Below are 6,327 nucleotides of genomic sequence, written 5' to 3'. Positions count from 1 at the left end.
TTGAGGGCAAGTTTTGAAACTATTCAAAACTAATTAATTCCATAACTTATGAGTTTAAAGTAGTTTTAATTAAAAAAAAAAAAACTCTTCAAGTTCCATAACTTGAGGACAAGTTATGGAAGACTTTAAACTAATTAATAAAAAAAATAACTTTTTTTTATTGTAACTTATGGAACTAATTAAGGTTATACTTTTTTTTAATTTAATGAAGAGACTCTTGAACCTCCATAACTTGAGGACAAGTTATGGAGTCATAAAACCATTTAATTAGAACTAGACTCTTCATTTTGTAACCTTTGCCAACTTTTATGAGTTTTATGATTCTTAAATGTGACTTTTCATATAACTTGAGGACAAGTTACAAAAACACACTTTGGAATCAACTCTTAGATTAAAATGGATTGAAAACAACTATTTCACACAACTTTTCTATTAATCTAAGAACCTCATAAGAACAAGATAATTCAAATCATCAATCTTCAAGAAATTAGCATGAACATACAAACTAATACAAATCTTGAAATTATGACAATTATCTTAGAAATTGGATTAGCATGAACATTACCACATCAAAAACAAGTTTATAAGTCCAAAAACATCTCAGGGTAATGTTCCTAGTCCAATTCCAGCCAAAACAATCGAATATATGCATCCAACTCGATTTTTCAGCTACTTTTGCAAGTATAACAAGAAAACAAGCCTAGGCTCTGATACCACTGTTGGGTTATGAGCATTCTAACATTCCTAAGTGTACATGCAACCCTAAATACCTTGGATCTATGTTTTCTCTATTATACATACAATTATGAACATCCAAGGTATTATCCTAATCTAGCATACAAAATAATAAATATAACAAGATAGAATACATACCTCTTTGATGTAGAATGTCTTCAATGGAATGTACTTTGAATGTGAGACTTCGTTTCCATGGAATTGCTCTCCATTGTAATACTTTGCAATGTATGTTGCTAAGTCTTTGTGACTTGTGTGCATATTCATTACAAGAGGATCATTGCATATAAGTTTAGAATCTAACAAGATTACGGTAAATGGCAAGAATTTGGTATTCTTACATTTATTGTAAAGGATTTGGGATTGTGAAATGAGCATCATTGAAATATTGTCAATTGATCTGTTTCACAAAGTAAGGATCATAAGACAAACATAGTGTGCATACTTGGAGTATAGCATAGCTATTGTTTAGACAAACATAGTGTGCATGCTTGGAGCATGGCATGACTATTGTTTTTATTCAAGTATTAAGTTGATAAATCGAAACATTATACAATGAATAATGAGTAATCAATATGGTGCTTAGATAAAAGGTGTTTTTTATTTACACTCAAAGTGTTGGGACCATATAAGATTAGTATTATTCTTGTGTTTCACTTTGCATGTTTTGACTTCCAGAATAACTAGGTCATTCTTACCGAATGACTAAGTTATTCAAACCATCCACAGTCGATAATACGTTGGAAGTAGGTATTAAGGCAAGACTATCATGAATTGGGTTTGTAGATGTCTAAAGTGTTTAGACATAACAAAAGGTTGTTGCAACATTCATGAGTGCTCCTGGAATGAGATTCGAGTATTGGATTAAACCCACGCTCATTTGAATCACTTCATGGATTTTATCACGAGTGAATCATGAGACGATAATATCTTATATTCTTCAAACCTAGAGATATGAGTTGTTGACTATGAGTTGGTTATACATTGATTGCACGAAAACGCATTGGTAACTCGATGTTATAAATCGTGCCTTTGTGTATGATTCAACAAGTAGTTAGTACAAGCAAATGAGTCAAAGTTTATCCATTCCTTTTACCATTAAAAGGGATAAAAGCGATAACTGTAGGCCCCTCGATGATTTAGTGATGACACCCTAAGTGCTTGGCCAAGCCTGGACTGATTTGATTTGTTCAATTAGTCGGTCATCATAAATCAGAAATCGGGAAACAATAAATGGACAGAGAGAATGATTATAATCCATGTCTCAGTCCATATGATATCTAGAATGGAGGAATATATAATCACTTTGTTGGGTTATGAGCATTCTAACACTCCTAAGTGTACATGCAACCCTAAATACCTTGGATCTATGTTTTCTCTATTATACATACAATTATGAACATCCAAGGTATTATCCTAATCTAGCATACAAAATAATAAATATAACAAGATAGAATACATACCTCTTTGATGTAGAATGTCTTCATGAAGCTTGAGTGCCTAGTGCCCCAAGTGTGACACCTCAAATGGTTCACACAACACCAAATACACTTGGAATAACTTGAGAGAAACTTGAACACTCCTTAAAATCGTCTAGCCCTCACACTCACACATTAGTGCACGATTTCTTGAGCCATGAGATTCTTTTATATGGTGGCTATTAGGGTTACACCATGTAACTCATAACTTTACCCATTCCTTATGCTCCATGGATTTTGACCTCCATGGAGTATCCATGGGTCACCCCATGGACTTAGTCCAACATAAGGAATCTTGGATCACAAGCCCACATATATAATAATGAATGATTTACACAATCAACCCATATATTTAATTAGTCTCCTTTTGATCACTTAATTAATTCCAAATTAATTCTTGATCAATACTAATTAAATAACCTTATTAATATATTAGAACTTATAATATATTAACCAACCTTAAGTGTTATTTCTCTCATTATAGTCTATCCAAATGCATGATGCCATGCAACCCAAATGGACCATGCGGGTCGGGTCAAGTCTTACCAATTATAGTTATGGACTTAGACATTAATCCAACATACTTATCTAATGGACGCGTCATTGATTTGTTCAGAGTTCGACAACGACTTTTAAGAGCTACGATTGCTAGTCGGGTTATGAAGTCGTACTTGAAATAATAGTTATTAGACGTATCCAAGTGGGAGACTGTTGGATTAGTGTCTAAGCCCATAACTATAATTGGTATATACTTGACCCGACCCGGCATGGTCCATTTGGGTTGCATGGCATCGGAACATTTGGATAGACCTTTTATGAGAAGAGGATATTTGTGACATATTAATATATTATAAGTTCTAATATATTAATATGAAATCATATTATTTAATTAGTATTGATCAAGAATTAATTTCGAATTAATTTAGTGATCAAAAGAGACTAATTAAATATATGGGGATTGATTGTGTAAATTATTCATTCTTATATATGTGGGCTTATGATCCATGATTCCCTATGTTGGGTTTAACCCATGTGGTGACCCATGGATACTCCATGGAGGTTAAAACCCATGGAGCATAAGTAATGGGTAAAGTCATGGGTTACATGGTGTAACCCTAATGTGCACACTATATAAAGACCCCATTGGTTGGTGAAATCGGCACTAGTGCATACAGAAGAGGGCAAGCCGATTTCTAAGAGTCAAGTATCTTCTTCTCATGGGTATTCCAAGTTGTTTTGATGTTGTGTGAACCATTTGAGGTGTCACATTTGAGGCACTAGGCTCTTAAGCTCCATGGAATCAAGCTACAACAAAGAGTTATGTATTCTATCTAGTTTTGTTATCCTAGTACATATGATTGTATGCTAGTTAGGGTAATACCTTGGAAAATTGATATTTGCATGTATAATAGAGAAAACATAGATCCAAGGTATTTAGGGTTGCATGTACACCATAGGAGTGTTAGAATGCTCAAAACCCAACAACCTCTCCCCTAAACCCTCACAACAGCAACAATTGCAGTGGCTGCAGCAACTGGAGCAGCCTCAGACACAACGACGTACTACTCATCTAACAATTCAATCATCGTGGTCTCGATAGACCCAAAAACCTCGAGAATGGCACCTAGAACAGCAACAACCAACTTAGTAGTGATCAACTCGCGAATGTCATCATTTGACAATTCTGGCCTATCCTGGCCACCAGCTACAAATACTGAACCCCTCGTGAACACCATACTGAAAATGAACCAAAATAAATATCATAAATGCCTCAATTCACACTGCTAAAACCAATACGAAGAGAGTAAACCCTCAGGGTTTTTGAATTCCTTGCTACGCGTATGGGTCCTGTGCTTCTAGTAGTACGAGCCCATACTACATTCCACACCTGCCCGTATTTGTCTCAATGGATCATCATAAACTACCAGAAAACAACCCAATAACTAGGATACGCATAAATCCTATACTCACTCTCTCTCGAGTGGCTAATCATCCCTCAACTGGCCTGCTACACCCAAACTCACTCATGAAACTTCCACCAACTCTGCAGCCACTCATGCATGCTAATCATACATAACGCTAGATTCCATAGATAGTCGAGTACTTGATTCTACCCTAAGCCCACAACTAGACATGGAACAAGAAATAAGGCTAAATCAAACATTCTAAGGATACAAAATCTTAGTTATGTACAACTATGATGCACACACTAAGAAATGATGTTAATTCCATCTAGCATACAAGAGATTTTCCTTGGTTATCAGGCATCACACATCAGCCAGTTCTATTATGCAATTCCTGAAGATCACTAGCCTACAACTAGTATGCGATTCTATCATAATCATCATAAGCAAATAATAGTGTGGGTATCTTGGGGTATACTTTCTTGCTCCGACTGATCGTACACATTTCATCTTCCTTTGGCTACCCTTGGAAACAATTTAGAAAATAATTTTGAAATCAATTTTGAAAGCTTTACAAATCCTTAGTTTCAGTCTGGATTCACATGAATGCTTATCCAATTCGCTCAAACTAGGGCTCTGATACCAACGTGTAACATCCCAACAATCACGATAAAAATTTTCATTTTTCAAATAAGGTAAAATCTTTGTTTCCAATCAAAACCCAAGTCAAAACCAAGTATCAAATACAAATATCCTAAAGTCAAGGTATTACAAAATCTCCAAAACATAACACCGAAGGATGTGTACGATCACGCCTTCGCCTTTCCCCGATCATTAAAAGTACCTGAAACATAGCAATTACACCATAAGCCAAAGCTTAGTGATTTCCCCAAAATACCACCACACAAACATACAAAAACATGCATACTAGGTCCACAACCGTTAGGATGGATTACCTCTGAGCCCACAATATGAGTCTGACATGCCTTTCTGGCCTACAACTCATATGTATGGATTGCTCCCGAGCACACAACATAAGTGTGGTTTGTCCTTTCTAGTCCACAACTTGTGAATGGCTTGCTCTCGGGTTTCTTGGCTTCCACACAGAGTATTATTACCTCAATCCAACCGCACTATATCGACATATGCAACAGTTAAGACATATAAAAACAAACAGATAATCATGCAGATCTTAATAGATCACTACAACATAGCAACATCCTAAACCAAGATACACAACCTATTGGGTTGGTATTGGTGCCTTCGACCCAAAAGTACAGTGTGGAAACTCACCTCATAATCTGAAAAGATAGCTGAGAAAATCACTACTTTGAATACTACTTCTACTAATCACCTACACAAGTAACATGGCTTTATACTCAAACTACCACTCAAAATACCCAAAATACCCTTAAGTCAACCTTGGTCAAACAAGTGGTCGAAGGAAAAAGTCAGAAAGTCAAAAAGTAAAGGGAAGTTAAAGTAGACTGTATATGCCCCGTTTACTCAGTCACTACGTTGGGCATAGTCGCGACCCTTCCAACCCACGGGGCCTTAACCCAGTATGTGCATCGTACCTCTTGGTACGCCCAACGTACTTTGTCTGGATCCATTCCTTCCTATTAAGTGCTTAATCCTTAAATACTTCGCTTCCAAACTCAGATCTAGACCCAAATTATCATTCTAAGTCATAAATTTTCCACTTTTATGACTTTCCATGGCTAGAAGTGGTCCAAAAACTAAAACCCTAACTTAATAACTCTTGCATGGACGGGTTAAAAGGACCAAGATCACATTTTTATGGTTCTTTGTACCTAAAAACGTCTGAAAGGACAGCTCTTATGGTTAGAGTAAGCCATACTCATGAACACCAAGCTTATGAGACTAAAATACATAAAAACCTAAGAACTAGCAAGATCCACAGAAAACATTTATCAAGTTTCAAGCTTTATACCTTCAAGGCATGCTTGAGGGTGAGATACTTCTTGATCTAGGTTTCCTTGAGCTTCCAAGATGATTCCATTATTCTCTCCTTCCTTCAAGAACACAAAATACACACTCTCAAGCTCAAAAATGCTCTCACAATGGATAGAGTTAGCAAGGGACGATTTGGGAGATGGAGGCTGATGAGCAAAAGGGTTTTGAGGAGATAAGGATGTTTAAATAGGGCTCAAACGCTAAAAATTAGGGTTTGCTTATTTGTTATGTAT

The sequence above is a fragment of the Lactuca virosa genome, chromosome 9, assembly GCF_052849685.1.
Source record: "Lactuca virosa cultivar CGN04683 chromosome 9, Lactuca_virosa_CGN04683_v6, whole genome shotgun sequence".
Lineage (NCBI taxonomy): Eukaryota > Viridiplantae > Streptophyta > Magnoliopsida > Asterales > Asteraceae > Lactuca > Lactuca virosa.
The sequence above is the reverse complement of the archived record's forward strand: the minus strand, read 5'-3'. Positions refer to the sequence as shown.